This window comes from Cuculus canorus, chromosome 5 (assembly GCF_017976375.1).
Source record: "Cuculus canorus isolate bCucCan1 chromosome 5, bCucCan1.pri, whole genome shotgun sequence".
NCBI lineage: Eukaryota > Metazoa > Chordata > Aves > Cuculiformes > Cuculidae > Cuculus > Cuculus canorus.
Genome location: NC_071405.1, coordinates 14,122,787 through 14,141,342, shown reverse-complemented (window position 1 = coordinate 14,141,342; position 18,556 = coordinate 14,122,787). Strand labels below are relative to the sequence as shown.

Sequence of the window (18,556 nt, the reverse complement as noted above, 5' to 3'; positions counted from 1 at the left end):
CATTTTTATTCCTCAGGAACATCAGATGCGAAGGCAAGGAAAAACCCACAATAAGCATGTGATATCAGAGACAGGGAACCAGGTAAACTCCCATCATTGTCAACAGAAGACAGAGAACCTACACTGACATTGTAAAAAGACCAAGAAATCTGTAGGACACATTGAGCTCTCAAACCAGCAAGCCTTGATGACCTCGTTAATGATTTACATTGCTGTTACTGGGAGAAAGAAGTGACACTGCATAGTGCTGAGGGTGTTCGGTGTGCAGCAGTAAGGGTACATTTTGATGCCTTAATACTGACATCATGCTGTGTACAGTGGGTGCTTAGAGTTCCCATGGCAAATCCTGAATTATTGAAGTCTTAGACTCCACTGAATGCTTTGCATCTCACAAAGATCCTTTCCCCTGCAGAAAACAGTAACTTCTGCCTGGCTGGTAGTACCCTGCCTCCATTAGGTGTAGAGGACTCCAGCCCTCAACAAGCTCAAAGCTTTTGCACTTTTTCTGGGCATCAGGTGCTGCTGTCCCTGAACACCACCACACTGGAGCATCTTGCCCCTTCATTAGAAAAATCTTAGAAAGTAAAATATGACTCTAGCATCCCACTTACTTCTCCTCTTTCTCCAGCTGTCACAGCCTCACATCCTTACATTTCTGCAAGACAATTCTCCAGTGTTTATTTCCCACTTTCTATGTATTGCATTCCTGACTATTCTGTATTTATAATTCTCCTTCTCAAAAATAACATATTGCAAGTGATGTTTTCCAAATTAGTTACCAGACTATCTCTTCAGCAAGATATCTGGGGTGGCTCTTCTGTGAAAGCAGATCTTTCTTTCCATGGCAAGGTGGTTGAAACTAGGTGATCTTTAAGGTCTTTTCCAACCCAAACCATTCTATGATTTTATGATCTCTGGTGGCATTTTTCCACTATGAGTCCTGATAGTTAATTACCTGTCCTACCTATCTAGCTACACATCAGTATTTTTACCAGATGCAAATGAGCTTTAGTCACTGGGGAATACCATAGTTGTTCTTTTTTAACACACGAAATCTGCTGGAAGTTACTATTTCCATTTCAAAAATATTGAATTATATTTTCGGTTTCGGGGGGGGGGGTCTAGGCAAAAGAAAGCAAGTTTGATTGCAAAGGAAAGGACTTAATTTTATCCTCTTCAATATCAATTCTTGCAGATCAGATGAGAAGCCTGATACTCCTTGCTATGCAAAGATCTCTTTGAATATGTCCCTACGTGTGCAGGTTTCTTACATTTGTTGTTTGCATTTTCTCATCCTAACCGTAGTGTTTATACTGTGATGATTTTCAGACTTCTTGTGTCATGTTCTTAAAAGATAAGCTCTTAATACAGTCCTTTCCAGGAGAGTTATTTTTAACAAAAAGATTAGTTTCATTTAATTTTTCATTTTGTTTATTCTGTTGCATGAGAGCCTGAGATAAGTAAACTTCCCTGTTCTGAATGAACTGTATTCTACCGAAGCACTCATCTAAACTATACCTATGACTGTAAACCAATCATTTTCATAGCAAGATTTTATACTGCAAAAATGGAGAGAAGTAATTTCATAGATGTACAAATGATAACATAGCATATAAGAAATAGATATTTCCCTAGAGTAACCAAGTTTACTGAATGACAAAGAAGAAATTACAGGTGCACTCATCTAATGAGAGTAATTTGTATTCTTAAGAAAATTCTGCCCATGTAATTAACAGAAACACACCATCTTGTAAATGGAATCCCTTAAAGTAAACCCTGTGGACCATAGCTATCCTTCTGCCTCACTACTGCTTCCTATTTTAAAATAAGATAGGGTAATTTTTGAGTACTGTCAAAATACTTATAGCGTCATAAGCCCTGGGGATGATTACGGAGCGTTCAGACCACTGAGATGGAGCTTGATCCACCACCATCGCCTCCAAGATCCATGACCTCTTTTGGTCTCTGAAAAAAAACCACAAGACAGCCAGTTTTCAAACATGCACTTTCAGGGGGGTCTGGTAACATTACTATTAAGCTTAGTTTATTACCTGTCACTGTTATTTTTATGTATATTGCTTATTATGCTTATTATAAAGCTTACAGGTAGTACTGAGAACACTGAGAGGATTTCGATACAGAAGACAATTGGTTGGAGAAAGGGACAACAACTGGCAATTGAAGTGGGAGAATAGATTGAGCCAGATTTGGCCCTCAATTCAAACACAGTACCTTCACTTAACTATGTGCGTGGATTTTTTGGGTGCTAACATGCAAACTGAATACAAACTGAATATAAGCAGACATACTGACATTGAGCTGTCGTATGAGAAAAGGACTCAGGCTAAGGAGAATTAACCAAAACACACCAAGTTGATAAGTAGGAGTTGCGAACTGGGGCAGATTAAAGAATATGGGCTGAACAAGAAGCTGCAAGATGGACAACTGGATAACTGTGGCGCTGTTCCCATCAGAGCCAAGCGTGGAGGCTTTCTGCATTTGATAAATACCAGCAAATCTGTTCCAAGTGTGTGTCTGTGTGCACGCACTACAAGTTGATCTTATGACCAGAATCTCTGCAGCTTGACTGGTCTGTGCACTGCATTTAAAACTCCAAACTATGTTGGTGAACCTGTGGTTATCTCTGAGTAGAATAGGTGAGAGTTTTAATTATGCATATGCATACATCTAGTTTGTTTTTTTAATTGTAGAGAAGGTACAAACTAACTAATGGAAACCTATAAATACAGAAGTGTTAAAAAGACAACAAGATCAAGTTCTCAGAATTCAGAAAGCCTGAGAAGTCAGAACTAAGGTTGGCCACACAACATTAATGGAACTCCCTATATGAATGGATCTGTATGAAAAAAACTCCTCTATCCCACTGGTGAGCCTCTAGTTCTCTCATTTAATACTCACATTCCAGCTCATCAGACTGCTCAGCTGAAGCTCATTCCTGAGCAGATCTGTGAATGGAGCAGAGGCCCTGTAGAAAAATGCTGCTTGATCACACCTTTAAAGGCTGCGTCATATTGCATCTGTACAAGTGGGCCAATTTGTGTTCCACAGACAACCAGGTTCAAGCCTGGCATTTCTTAGACCCTGAAAGCCTGGATTTGGCATTTTATATTTAATACAGTATTGTGCCAATAATGCATGTTCTGCAGCTCTGTCAAGCTGTAAGAACTGTCCCTTCGGAGGCAGAGAATTCTTTGACCGCACAAGCTTTTGTCACACAGCTGGGGTAGTGTGGAGTACTTGGCTCAATTTCACAAACCGTATGTGTGTGTGCCCTCATTCTTCTTTGTGTTTTTGCCTCTGCCATCCAAAGGGTCAGAGTGCACTACTGAACCTAATGAAAACCTCCCCACATCTGGGAAGTAATCTCTTCCCTTTTACTGCTTGTAATGCAGATAAGAACAGAGAGGTTTACTCCGTTTAAAGGTCACAATGTGAGTGAGTAGCACACCCAGAGATGGGACTCCCTTTTCCTGGGAGAATTATAGATAGCAGAAATTGGAAGGTTTAGTGATATTCTTTAAGCAGATCATATTCCCCCACACCCTTCTCTACTGCCCCATAGATTTGTTTTACATTTGCTTTTCTGCTTGTTATTTTTGTGGAATGAGGTGGAAAGTGCTTGTTTGTTTGTAGAGTGTTTGTCATGAGTCTGGTTGCATACTTGAGTCATTTCCCATTACACTGATATTAAACATTCCTACAAGCCCTCATGCCTTTTCCTATTATGTTCCTGGCTCATTGACTCCAGGTTTCACTCCAGAAACTACCTACTTTCTGTGCTAACTGTTTGCCCTAACGGAAAACCTCATAAGTTTTCAAGGCGACCTAGTAGAAAGCATTTAAAATACAGGATAAAAATATATATTTAAATATTATTTAAAATATAAGAAAAAATATGGTAAATTCTCAGATTTTCAACAAAAGAGATAACATTTAAAAAGCTCCTCCTCAGCTTTATGGGGGTTCATATCTCACAAGGACTGAGATACTTGATTTCGCTTTGTCCCTAGCAAGAGTTACACAGGTTTTTTTTTCCTGCAAGCCATATTTCTTGATTATTTTTGTTCTATATCTGATACAATATATATATTTTTTTTTAATGAGAGACATTTGTTGCTTGTAAATTGGTCTGTCTTTTATTTTACGTTATATATTGACAATCAAAAGGTAGTCAAACATGTCTAATAAGAACAATAATAATTATCTCAAGTGCAAATGAGTTTATATGGTCAAAGTTCCTCCACATATCATCACCAAGTCTTTATTCTAGCTCCTAATGTATCAGCACAGCTCTATGATGTTTGTTAAGACAAAAAACATGCCCCTTTAGTGGAATTTTATAAATTGTCTGCCAGTTTTGGATGTATAACCACTGTTTGTATGAGATCTACCTATGCCACGTCTGTTAACTGGCTCTGAAACTACTTCTGATCTTTTGTATGTCAGCAGTTCTAATCCGAAAGATGCAATTTTTCTTTCTGAGGGCCATCTCCTCATTTTGTGTCTCTCTGCTTCTCTCCTGTGCCACAAACATGTATTTCATTAGACTATGTAACATCCATGTTTGATTATCCTTAGCAGACTAAAATTTGCCAGTTTCCATATGGCTGATCTGTTCAATCTGCCGCATTTTTCATGATTTATTCAGAAAAAAAATGGCAATTTACAAAAACAAATTCTTTGTTTCCCCACAGAAAGACCAGTTTCTATTCTCCGAGCCAAAAATCTAGCACTAAACAATATGTACAACAGAAGCAGATGTAGCTATTATAGTGTGGCCTGGTGCTTTGAGAAAAGGGGTGACATGAGTAAAATTAATGCATTAATACATTCACTTCAATGTGTTTAACCTTTTCTACTCAACATCACTCATGCGATTCTTTTGAGTGTAAAAAAATTTAAACTTCTTCACCCTTGCTAGTTGGCAATCCCACCCAGAATTGCTGTAAATATTAAAAGGAACCCCTTGAGAGCCCATGTTTCTAAATATATCCAGTGGGAGCTTTCAGCTCATAAACAACCATTTCTGTTGTTGTCAAATTCAGCATTAAACCAAAGTATCTATTTTATATCAATACAGTTTAATTGGTTTTCTGGATGGCATCTTCACAGAATAATGCCAAGATCAGTAGCGAGTACCAGGGCTGTATTAGAAGAGTAAACATTAAGTGATTATGTCCCTTTCTGAGAGCACAAAAGTTACTCTAGCTTGAAGCCATATGGCCTGGAAGCATGTTGACATATCTCAGCAATAAAGGGTTGTGTTACAGAAGGGACCAGGTCAAGGAGATCAGAAAAGCTGGATCGGCTACTTGACCAGTGTCACATCACTGAATCCGGCGTAAAGAGCTTGAACAAAATGACATGAACTCATCTGCGACCACTGTCTAGGAGCGGAGACCTTTAACAATGGCAGCACCTGCCAGATCGCCGTTCTCCTCCCCAATAAAGTCACCAACAGCCCCCTCACTGTTCTGTCATGTGCCTGGCACAAGGCCCCTATTGTTACAAGCCACTCTCACTCCAATAATTTCTCCTCTAAATGACACTGCACCACCACAGGTCGTTTCAAGAGGACTGAAAAGAAAGATTTTGCATCTGTTTTGAGTTGTAGGCACCAAGGGGGAGGGGACTTGAAACCCCTTGATAGCTGGCAAATGGTAATAGCAAAATGTCTCTATTGTCTGTGTCTGAACAACCAACCATACTACATGAGAGTTTTTATTGTCCTCAAGGCAATCTGCCACGAATGCTCCCCTTTGCCCATACTCTACAAAGAGAGAGAGAAAAAAATCACCACAATAGTCACAGTTAGGAAACCTTAGTGAGAGTTTAATGACCAGCTACCAACTAATGGATGGTGAGTAACATATGGCAGAGCTTGGCCTCTTCACATATTGATTAAAAATAATTTAAAATTTAAAGCCAAGTTGGTTTGACAAAGTTCCAGCTTCTCAGCAGCCACTTAACAATCTGAATAAATCTGAAGGGGAGAAGCTTAAATTCTAACCCAAGGCAAAGTAGAGCAAATTCATTGTCACATTACATAATTGAATCTATTACATTCACCCAAGATTAGCAGCCAACACTTAACGATTTTCTCCCTCTACCTAAAATATTTGCTGATGTAAACAGCACAGCAACTCTTTGTAATATGTGGTAACTTTTTTGGAGTGCCTTTATTAGACCCTCTTTATTAAGCATAGACATTAATGGCTATGGTCAAGACCCGTTTGTCACATTTTAGCCACATAATATTATTTCAAGCAACAGGGTGATTGTATTCTCATGTCCTCTAAGCACCACTCAAGTTAAATGGTCATATTTTTATACACATCATTGTGTCCTTTTCTAGGGTGATGCATGTCAGAAGCTGCAGCATTTGAGATAATTGTTCCTACTGAATGGATTTAAATAAAGTCTAACTGGATTACTCTGTATTTGCTTTCAAAACCAGCTACACACACTAAAAAATAGATCAGATAACAGCATAGAAATTACAGTAACTGTCTCTACCAAGAATCAGATTTGCAGCTAGGAAAATGGCAAGCAAATAAAAGGAACAAAAAGATGCTTGTACTGATTTTTAAATGGTGATTATATGGAAAAGGAAGAGGGGACCCAACTATATGCGCAGTAAGAATCAGGATGAATAATTTGGATATTTAGCAACTGACATAAATTGTTGGCTAAAGCACTAAGCTGGAACCAGGAGATCTGTAATGTTGTCCCTATTCAGGTGCTGAACTGCTCTGTAACCTTACCCATGTCACTTTTTCTCTGGCTTCTCTCCTATTCTTTTTTGCAGTGGCTGCTGCAAAACATTACAATCTTTGCCAAGGCTCTACCCATTAACTCAACCCAAAAGAGTCACCAAAAAGAGAGTTTTTGAGCTCAAACTTTGACTGCTTTTCAGTCCCATTATGAACATTTTCCTAACATGACAAAGGCAAATGATGGGTTTTGAAAAGTTAAAAATTTGCCTTCTGGAGAATGTTACACCCCGAGTACTCCAGAGAATTCTATGGCCAACCTGAAGTAGCAGTGAGTCAAAGTATCTGTAGGGTTTCCACAGGTTATTGTGCATCATGATGACACGGTGGCATATATAAAAGTATAAGGGCAGAAACTATGGGAAAAGAAATTATGTGTACCTCTTCTGGGTAGCAGTAGTAGCAGCAGCGGCATGGAAGTAGGCAGCACAAGGTTGGAGGCAGTTTGGCTCTTAATCAAGATATCAGTTGATTACATATTTTAGAATAGTGACTTTAAAAATACTTTAACAAGTTTCACTTGATTATATCTTTTTGTTTCTCTTAATGGAATTACCAAAATACTCATCAGGAACTCCATTTATTTCCAGAGCTTTTCTATTTTGCCAACACATTAGTTCATGAAAGAACTTTGAAATGGATTGAGGTATATACCAACGGAGACACAAGCAGAACTCCTAAACTGCCACAAGAATTGAGACCTAATCTGTTTAAATGCTTTTAAAAGAACAATAAAAAACCTGACTGGATAAAAAACTACCATCTTCAAGCACTTAAAAAAAATGCATTATTAATTGCAGAGTGCTCCTCAGAGATAACAAAGAATGATTGTTGCATTTTACTGATTGGAACTGGAATGCAGCAAGAGATTTTTCTGAGGTTGCACAGGAAAATCTGTGTCAACACTAGGATTAGAAGTGAGATCATCTGGCTTCCAGCTCCATAAAATCATCCTTCCTCTCCAAAAAAACTGCTTTTCTTTTCTAATAATAAAAGCCACTACAGGAAGGGGTGGTCTTATGTTTTTGTCTTTTAACTTCAGAAATATAAAGAATGATCAGCTGTGGTCTTCCCTGCATTTGGACTTCTTAAATGCTTCCTGAACACAGCCATTGGGCACTGTGCACAGGAAAGAAGTTAACAGCATCATTTTCATCTCATTTCTTCCCCTTCGAGCTCCCAAACAGCAAGCACCATAAATTAAGATTTGGATTAAATTAATCCTTGGCACACCCATTTCTCTTTTAGGTATCTTTGTGGAATCTGACCACATCCCAGTCCTCAGGGTATTTTTCAGCTCCACAAGGCAGGAAGTACTGCTCTCCATCACGAGATGGGGAAAAATGGTATAGATCATTGACTTGCTAAAAATCCAACATGAAGGTAGGTTTTTGAAAGTAGTGTCCTAAACCAAGCGTAGTGTTCTGCCTGTTGGATCCACCTTCGTCTTAAAAGACTGAAAGTGCTACTTGCGATTCAATGGGGATGCCAGGATCATCTTGTCTTATATCAGCCAAGTGCAAAACACCAAATGTATACAAATTTGACATATTACCCATTCATTTTGGTATTTACTGTATATTCCATATAGGATATGTTAGATATATTTGGTTGGGTTTTATGTTTATGATAATATAAGTATGTCACATTGGCACGAACACACAACTTCTGCAGAACTGCAGCTGCCACGTGAGATTTCAATACCATGAGTATTGACTAAACATCCACTGAAATTATTTTCTTCACACCGTTGCACCGAACATTTTACAAATCTGTTATTTTAAAACCAGAATAAAACCAAAGAGCTTGTAGAATACACATAAACACCTTCCACAGAAAATACGTTCAGAACATCAAGTGTACCATCATTTTCTCCCAGGCAATTATGTATTGACCATAAACATTATTAGAGTTTATGTGCACACAAATTATCTCTGAACTACTTGTCATTAAAGATAATTAAAATCTTCCATCTGAAGAGAAAAAAAATATGACCTGGGAGTCCATTTGGAAGCCATTATGGACAGTCTTTGTGCCTCATGGCAGGGCACATTGCAGTTGAATTAGCCACGTGTTAGCACAAGTTCAGAGCAGTAAAGAAACACAGCGCACTGACTGAAGAAGGGCAAGGGAAGGCAGAGGAGATGTGCTGCAGCCTTTGCACTGCCCAAGGACCTTGAGTCTTTCTACCCAATATTGGGATGCCAGAATTTTCACCTTCTCCAAGATGAAACACAAGATGTATTAAGAAATCCTCAGTGAAGACATCCAACCCTACAGCTAACTGAGCACTGTGAAGATTGTCTTCCTAGGAAGGAAAGGAGAGAGCATTCAGCACTTTCCAGGAAAGTCAGCGAATTACCGGCATTTGCATAACATTAGTAAAAACTACTTCTGCCACAGATATTTTAGGACCATTTAGGACTTCCTCCTCCCTTCCTCGAACCCCGTCTCTGAGCAGGTCAAGTAAAAGTCTGCTGCCCTGAGCCCTGCTATCTTTCTTAGCAATCTGATTAACATATGGACAGACTCTGGCTTACTGAAAACAGGAAATCAATTTGAAAGGCAAGACAAATATTATTTGCTTTCTTCCCATCTGCTGTGATATGTGAACACGCCTGCTTTCAGCAGTGATACAGGGTTATTGATTTAGGATATTTATAGTGTATATGCTGTTATCAGGCCAGCTATCAAAGGGCTGCAGGAAAGGCTGTTTGACCCTACAGGCTATTTAAATATGTAGCCGCTTAAAAAGAAGTAAGAATTTCTTATTCAAGTTGACAGCAATACTATTTCATGTCATGCCTAAAGATACCATTTCCTGCTTTGCCATCTATTTCTGTTTGATTGCAAGTCAAATTAAAAGTAATTGTTAAAGGTCTCTCCTGTCTGCGTGGTGACCCAAATGCATTTCCAGGCTACTGCTTTGACCCTCTGGGTCTGCAGAAAGCTGGTTTTCACAGCAGCGTTGCCTATTTACCCATAATCAGGCTGAGTCACTTTGCTAGAGGCAGCACAGAACTCCAGAAAATCCTTTGCCATAAACACAGGTTGTCGTTTAAGCAGACGAGTTTTAAGAAGTCTATATATAAATAATCGAACCAAGTAATTCTGAAGTGGCCACAGATAACTATCTATAAAGATAGCACAAAGCAGTAGCCTGGGCCAAAATGTGAAATATTGGGCTGGATCACCGCTGAGAACGTATAAGCAGTATCTTTCATAATAGTATTACATTCAGTCCATAAACACTTCTCCATGTTGCTCAAGCCTTACTAAACAAACCTCGAGTTGTCAGGAGGATTTATTTTGCAATGTGAACCAAATTAATACAGAGCTTTGTATAACAACATGAGGGTTTGACAAGGAACACAGTCTGCACACAAACGCAAGTGTCTTCCCAGAACTATAAACTAAGATGCAGACTAACTTACACAAGGCTTACGCCCAGCTGGTCAAGAAGCAAAGATATCACATTAAATGTATGATCCATAAAGACAAAGCAGTTATAGGACACTCCATGCATACAGGGAAATCCTCAGGACTGTCTCATATTTTCCAGGATGTTTGCAAGCAGAAATTCACATCTAGGACAATGAAATTTTCCAAATTTGCTGTTCCTTCATATCTCTCACATGGTTAATGTTTTATACCACATACTTTCTGAGATGCAGGCAGAACTCTCTGTATTTCCACTTTCTTAACACTTTCTATAAACTGTCAAGTATTGCCATTTAACTTGTCTTCACCAACTCGGAATTATTGTTTCAGGCTCTTTGCAAACTCAGGCAGATATCCGTACTTTGGTTTCCTTCACATTGGAAACATCTTGCCTTTGACAATGCAGTTGGAAACTTGTTTATTTGAATGAAGTCTGGTTGTCTGGAAAATTACTGAAATACTATCATCACTTTTCCTGGGTAGTCTCATCTTCCAGAAGGTGTGTTCCACAGTTCAGGTAGCCTTTAAAACTAGTGTCACTCTTGCTGTTATCCAGAATAGACAATAGCTGGATTTGGAAGATTCCCTTACACACGAGTCAGACTCCAGTCCCTGCTCTGTCATTTTCAAGGGCTCCCAGCACATGACCTCATGTGAGATCCTCTAGCCTAGCAAGTCTCTTAGGAGTACAAGCACCTTTTTAGGAATAGATGAGTATGACTGATGCTCTTGGAAGCACTGCGCTGTTTATGTGACCATCTGATGCCCCTCCCAGCCCAGTTTCTCTGTCATTTTAAGTAGCAAAGACAATATTAGAAGTTACTCGAATATAAAATAGAAATGAATATACATTAGTTATTAAGTAAAGCATTCAATAACTATCATTTGTGACTACGTAATCATGGAGAGAAATCAGATATTGAGTAAGTCTTTCATTTGTCTCATGCAGATAAAACATTGAATTGAGATACAGGAGACCTGTACGTGACTTTTGCTTCTACCTAGGATTCCTATAGCCATTTAATTTGCCTATTGGAATTGTCTGTTAGGTGTAGGTGACTTTTTTAAAGAGCTCTTGGGCAAAAAAATAAACCCTACCTTTTCCCTGTAAAAAGTACAGCATTTCTGCTGTTGGCAGATGCCTATATTAAACATTTTGGTGCAACATGAAGGTACATTCACTCCTCACTTCTTCTTTCTCTCATCATTTGCTTCATAATCTAGACTCACGTTCTGCAAAAAGAGAGTGTGATGCAAAAGAAAAAAAAGGAAAAAAGCTAGAAAAACCACTCAGAGAAAACTGGGTTGGCAGCTTACCCCAAAGGGGAAAAGGATGATGGACAGATACACATATCTCTTGCTGGCAAAAAGTATCTCCAGGAAGACACTGAATTTGATGGCTGGAATACAGGCCACGCATGGGTCTCGGACCATAGGCACTCCCTGTGTACTGTCATTGGGACTCAAGTAGCAGACCCGGCACTGGAACCGTGATTGAACTTAGCTTGATGGAATCTTGGATCCTTCAAAGGATCAAGAAAGGTCAAACTAAGGGAAAGATGCTGTGGGAAATCCACAGATCTGGAACAGAGGCAAGACATGTCAGACCTTCCTGACATGAAGGATCTGTGGACCTGAGACCCTCACACAAGAATGAGGAGGATGTCTCCAGGTATTCAGAAGGGACCAGGGTCAAAAAGGATGGGGCAAGGCAGAGCAAAGGTAACTATTTGCAGCAATGAAGAGTAGAACTGTTTTTCAAAGCCACATGGCTTGAGGGCACTTGAACAGAAACTGAAGTTTAGGAAGCAATTACGTAGCCAGAGTATGAAGAAGCTATGAGGTAATGACAAATTTGGTGTAGTTTCAGTTGACGCACAACATCACTTCAGAGAAGTGTCTTCTGCAGCAGATGACAACTGACCAGCAAACACCTGGCTACAGTTTTACGGACATCCAAGAAGAAAGAATTGAACTACCAGCAGATTATTAAATTAGCAGGAGTTATATTGTGTTATACCATTACTCAGATGCAACAGGGACAATTGTAAGTCACTGGCTGAGGAGCACCCTGGAAGGATGATTCCAACCGTGTGCACAGTATGTTTCTAAACACCCCAGGGTTCTGCTGGGAGTTAAGCACCACACAGACCCTGCATTGGCCTCCTGCCTGTAAATGAATTTTTACTTTTTCCAATTTTTATTGTCAGTTTCTTCCATCTTTCACTTACCAAGGCATCTTGCTGATCCTTCATGCACAAGAGGGTGTGTAGGATTGCAGTCTTTTCTACTAGTAAGCATAATTCGCAGTAAAAGTCACAGAATTAATTTTCAGGGTCGGGTAACCCTTGTGCCTCAAAAGCTCTAACACATTATCATGGGAACCCTTCTCCTGACCGGAAGAAGCATAAATAGGAAATCCTGACATCTGGAGGAGCACATCTGGCGACCATAATGTTTCCAAACTTGCTAAGAGTCCTTGTCAGCCTTTTACACCGGTTTATTACCAACTTCCTTGTGTCATGTTCTTTCTTTACAAGGTGTGCCCATATCACTCGTGTATCCTGTTGAGCAGCATCAATTGTATAGTAATCACCTGCTTATCTGTAGCACAGCAAAATTTTTAAGATATTCCTGGCACTGGTGAAAATTCAAGAAGTTTACAGTCAGTTGCTTCTCAGTTGTTCAGGATTATATGGCTGTTGAAAATATCCAATTCAAGGTAATAAAAAGAGCATGGGAAGGAACGTAAAATCATCCCATTCAGGCCTCAAACCACAACTCTGCCTACAGAGAATAGGAAGAAGCTATCGTGTAGAATCATTTGTACTTGACGAGTGTGTTTCTTTGGAGCATTCTGGGGTTGCTGCCATCAAGCATAATACAACATGCTCAAAAAGTATCTCCTATGATACTGTTAAGCATGACAAGACCATCTTTCACACATGGTAGAATAAATTCACGGGAAAAAAAGGATGTCTCTAAGCAGATAAAAAGTCTTTATAAAAAATGTGGCATTCAAAAAATAAGTTTCTGTTGCCCTTTTGGTCTTCAAAGGCACCTCATTTGCTAAGATGTTGTGACTTCTTCTCTGTTCAAGTCCTTTCTTGTGACCTTTTCCACATGTCAAACCAAGCTTCTCCTCTCCTAGTCCTACAGTTCTCTACCAGTATAACTCAGAGGCTTGCCACCACATAAGATCTTGGATTTCTCATTCAGCTTGCTCTTCACTGCCTTCCAAAGTGTGTTTTTATTCATTGCTCCTCTATCTTGCCAGCACTTTGCAACCGGAACCGTACCACTGTACACGCTGGTAAACATCGAGCAAAATGTTGTTGGCAAATAGTTGCTATATAAAAAACAACATAGGAATTGTCTGCACTGTCTTGCACACAGCAACAAAACATACTATTATTGCTCCAAACATATATCAAAATGGGTCAAATCATAATGATTTTTTTTTACTCTATTTAATCAAGCTTTCTGTTAAGCCAAGAACTAAGTAGAACTTGAGAGTGAATGTCCCCATGCTTGGTCCAAGAGAAACTGTTTTTTCTAGATGGGCTTAGTTGAGAGGAAATGAGATCTATGCACAATATTCTGTGCATCTGTGTAAAGTTCACCTAAAATTACAAGAACTATGTAGTGCTGACTGTTGTTTCACAGAGCCCAGAACTGACTAAATGTTCAGTTTTCACTCTGCAGTCCCAGGTAATTCTCCTCACGCATTACCTCCAAGTATCCATGCCTTGACATTTCAAGAAATACCAAAGATACTTTTCCTAACTCGATGTGTGTTCCCTGCACAGACAGAGGGCATTTCACAGGAGTCAGTGGAACAGAAACATAAACAAATACCGGTGCCCTGGTTAGGCCTCCGAACAGGAATGCTAAACACCTCCTCCTGCTCTCTGTCACTGATACCTTCATCCCCATGGGTCACTGCTGGTGGCCACAGCTTTTAATCACGTGCTGGGCCTCCAATGATTTATCACCCCTTAATAGTTTTTGTGTTGAAGATTCCCAGTTGGCTGCTCAGCTCCCCTTCCCCCTCGCCATGTAGCATTACCCAAGAGCATCAAAACCAAAGCAGGAAAATATACTGTCCATGCGGAAGTAGAATTAATGCTGTTTAAGAAAACTGTTACTGACAGGCAATTTTAACAAATAATTAGTGACACCATAAAAGATTTTAGGAATTATGTAAAGGTCATAAATTAAAGAGCTGAAATCTAGTATAGACTATGTTGTTCTCTGCACAGTGCACTTGAAAACACAGTCAGTCTTGATTTTGATAAATTCTTGCCGAGAATTTCAGCCCAAAATTGCTTCAGTGGAGCTTCCTTCCAACTGAACAGAAACCCTGTGTACAGCAAAAACTCCAGCACTTACAGAGTTCCTGCATGTAACGTGACATTTCTGATTTCAGTACACAACCAGGATTTGTGTCATACAGAAAGCTGATGCTACAATTTTCATCCACAGGTCTCAAAATTTTCCTGCCCTTACCTCCATTTCAAAGCTGAACTGACTTCCCAGTTCTCAGGGCGGGATGCTGCCCAAACCAGGGTTAAAGCCAAGTTTCCTTAGTCCTCAGAGAAAAACATACTGCTATAGGCCTAGACACCTCTCAGAAACAGATAAACTTTTTCCACTTGATCAGACTCATTGGGAAGAAATGGTTATGATTCCATTTTGAACAAACAGCTTCAGTCCATACCAAGTCCTCACACTTGTGTCTCAGATTCTAGCAGGAAGGGATTCTTCCCACTCAGGTGGCAATAACCTCTGCAGGTGGTGGTGCTGGCAGTGATGAGGATAATGTTCCATCTCCTCTTCTGCTAGAGTTTGTCTGATGAATCCAAACAATCCACCTAGCTCATTTTTCTCTAAAACCAAGTAGAGGCAATTTAGCTGTGGGTTCTGAACACCGGTAACCAATACATTGTGCACAGGAGCCACATCATTTCAGTCACCGAATGGAGGAGTTCAACCATTTATTAGGTTTTGTTCAAGTGGGAAAAAAAAGATACGAATTGGTAATATTTCACTCCTGCTTCTCTTTCGTATATCTCTAGTCCTATTCAGTGGTCTAATCAAAGATCCATAACACTAGCAACCGATGAATCAAATTGAAAAACTAAAGAACGTAATAGATTTCAGTGACAAGTTTACACTAAGAAATCTGTAAATAAATGTCAAAAGGTAAAGAAATCCAACTTGTCAGTCAAGTACCTTGGAGAGAACTTATTTGGCATGCATGAGAAGTTTCCCGCTACTCAGGTGGAGAATGTAGCTTCAGCATGTCAATCCTCCCTTCCCACCCAGCTCTCATGCTCCTGGGAAGTGGAAAACCAGGGAGAAATGGAAGGAAAAATGGGGACGGAGACATGTTCAGGTCTTATCCCCGCATGAAGCTCTGATGGAACCAGGAGACACATACTGATATTAAGACCTCAGAAATACACTCAGATGCCATAATTTAGGTATAGCTTTAGCATCTGCCAACACTCTGGAGTTTCCTTACTTTTATGACATCAGCAGCCATTGTTTTGCAGATAAGGTGTATTCTCGATACATTTAAACTTAATCTCTGTGGGCTTGGCTCCAATAACACTGAGTACGCATAGCAGTAAACAAAATCATTGCCTTCTCAGTGATTATCATCTCTGAAAACAAGACTTTCTGTTATACATAAAGTTGCTATCTGTAAAACAATAGCATGTATGTAAAGGCAAATAAATAAAAACATGATTTAATTCATAAAACACAACCTGCAACTCTGCCTTACAAACAAGGGTGTCCATACACACAACATATAACTTACCCTGCAAAACAGGCACCTCTAAGGCAGGATTACAATACAGGTTGCCTTCTCACGCCCAGTAGTGCAGACCACAGTGTTTCCCATCACTGGTGGATCAATCCACAAAGGCTGAAAAGGATAGCAACGAGATACAATTGTTTAATTGCTAGCACATGGTATATAAATAGCACCTTTGCATCATGTCATACAACTTCCATTGCCCTACATGGTAGCAGGTTCTCAACAAATAGGTGTATGTCAGAATGAGGGCAGGCCACAACCCTTATAAAGCAAACTGTTTCTTTCTTTCAGTCTTACCACTTGCCACAGGCTGTGAGAGAAATGCTAAAATCTAAAGTCAATACACAGAGGTTTGTTTATTGCATCGTAAGGACCAAAGCAGACTTTCCTGCATATGAGACAGAAGGCAGAATGTATAAAAAAGTTCCTCTGAGGTCTGCAGAGAACGTTGAACAGACCCGCTGCTATATTGGCCTTTTTCTCACATATCTGTGTTTCAAATTTTAACACAGCTGTGAAAAGAGGAAGAAAAAAAAAAAAGGCAACACCAATAGCCTTGCCAAGTGGGCATTCAAATGTCAGAGACAAAGGAAAGTTTGGTAAGGAGATGAGTTTGCTGTGGGCAATGACTGTGTCAGACAGCCAATGATATCACTCCCTCTGCTGTCTCCATCACGATTTTCCAGAACCGGATTACAGCGATGACAGATTCCATTCCAAAACTCCCAGACAGCTCTTTACATAGATGTTAGCAGAACAAACGCATTACATGAGATTTCCTCTCTCCATCAAGCAGCATTTGATGTTCTTTAATCCCCACCTTGGGAAAAGCATTCAAGAACCATATGGACTCGCTGAAATGACACAGGATGTCCTGTCTCATAGCTAAACTCACCAGTTAAGGAAACTTTGTGGGGCAGAGAGGGCAGAGAAAGTAGGTTGTGCCTTTTATTTCCAAGAAGAGGGCAAGGATAGGCTCCAAAGCTCTGCACATCGCTACATTCTCCATAGAATACCAGTCTGGTGACTTAATAGGGCGCAATGGGGAACATAAAACCAGAAAAGGACTACCTGCTGTATTAGAGAATTCTTCAGAAGGCAGAAATAAGTGATGAAAAAATTAAAAATTTCTTCCACTTTCATCTTTAAAAATTCATTCTTCCACTTGTACAGAATTTGGACCATAGCTGTTTGACTATAGAAGTGTAGGAAGTAACAGCACTTGACATTTGGATGGAAGATTTCATTTAAAATTATTAGCCAGTATTTTCATGCTGTCAAACTGACCCAGTATTTAAGAATTTATGTGTTCAATTAATCTAGTTCCCTTTTCTAATCAAATTATCTATTGCCTTTTGGCATTGGCTATAAGCTATTCAATTAATATTTTTACTCTGTGTGGAAACTCAGTCTTATTTGTAACTATTACTGATTGTATCATCTCAAACAATATCATCAACATCAACTGTCTGCAGTCTGCTGCATCACCTTTGACCCGAGTAGAAACTTTTTCTTCTCCTTCACAGAATGATATTCAATGAGCAAAGGACCACTTTAAGTTGTGCTTTTAAAATGCGATGCATGCATTTGTGCACGTAACACTTATCCCACTTTCACACTCTATGTATTAGAAGAATGATCAGAAGATAAAAGCAAATAAAAAATAATAGCACACGCTCTTTTAGAGTTACCATTTCTTAAAAGTGCCTTTAAAATATTACCGCTCTATCTTTTTCTCAGCCTTACACAATCATATACCTCTCTGTTGGTATTTAGTTAATGGAAAATCAAAGGAGGTTTAACAGGTGTTATTGTAAAGGACCTCTACACTTGAGACAACTGCTTCATGGTCATTATCTAAGTATGTCTTGCGGTTTGGACATACACTTGAAAGTTTAGATTTCTTACATTACCCATAGCTCCCATTCCCTGTATCAACCTCCGTTTTGTTAACACCAGTGAGAACAAGGCGCATGTTTCAGATATGAGCTCACATGAAAGTGTCTTCTAATTCAGAGTTAACAATTGATTCAGGCCCATCTCTGCTTGTTGTATAATTCTTCTTTTGTTCCCAGTTGTATTCTGGGTGTATTCTAGTATTTCTGCAGTGTGATGAAATTCATTTCGAATAAGAGCACAGCTACCAACATGCTGCCCACTCTAACTGACTCAGGCACCTTCTGCTCTGTTACAGTGACCTCCCAAGTCCCCAGGATTTGTCTGTGTAGACAACATAATCACAGTTCATCAAAAAGTGCAAGGAACGAGCAATGTATTAGAAAAGTTCTTTTTACTATTAACTGCAAGCAAAGGGTTGTAATAAGAATGTATTACATTGCCTGGCACTAACAGGCATGTCACTGCAAGCAAAACCAGTTTCACGTCTTGGGGAGTTTCAGAAGCAGACAAATACCGTGACTGTCTTTTTCTTCTTGATGTCCTTATATAATTGATCTTGAGCTAGGAACTTTGCATTCCAGCAGAAGCCTGGATT

At 39.5% G+C, this 18,556-nt stretch overlaps 1 long non-coding RNA gene across 1 annotated transcript in view; it reads right to left on the bottom strand.

The window, feature by feature from the left end:
• Positions 1–1,119: 1,119 nt before the first annotated feature.
• The window catches only part of LOC128852220 (uncharacterized), a 59,550-nt gene continuing 42,113 nt past the window's right edge, over positions 1,120–18,556 (bottom strand). The window contains exons 2-3 of the long non-coding RNA XR_008449933.1: positions 16,063–16,170; positions 1,120–1,965 (exon numbers count right to left, since the gene is read on the bottom strand). This is a non-coding gene — a long non-coding RNA (uncharacterized LOC128852220). The remainder of the gene's footprint in view (positions 1,966–16,062; positions 16,171–18,556) is intronic.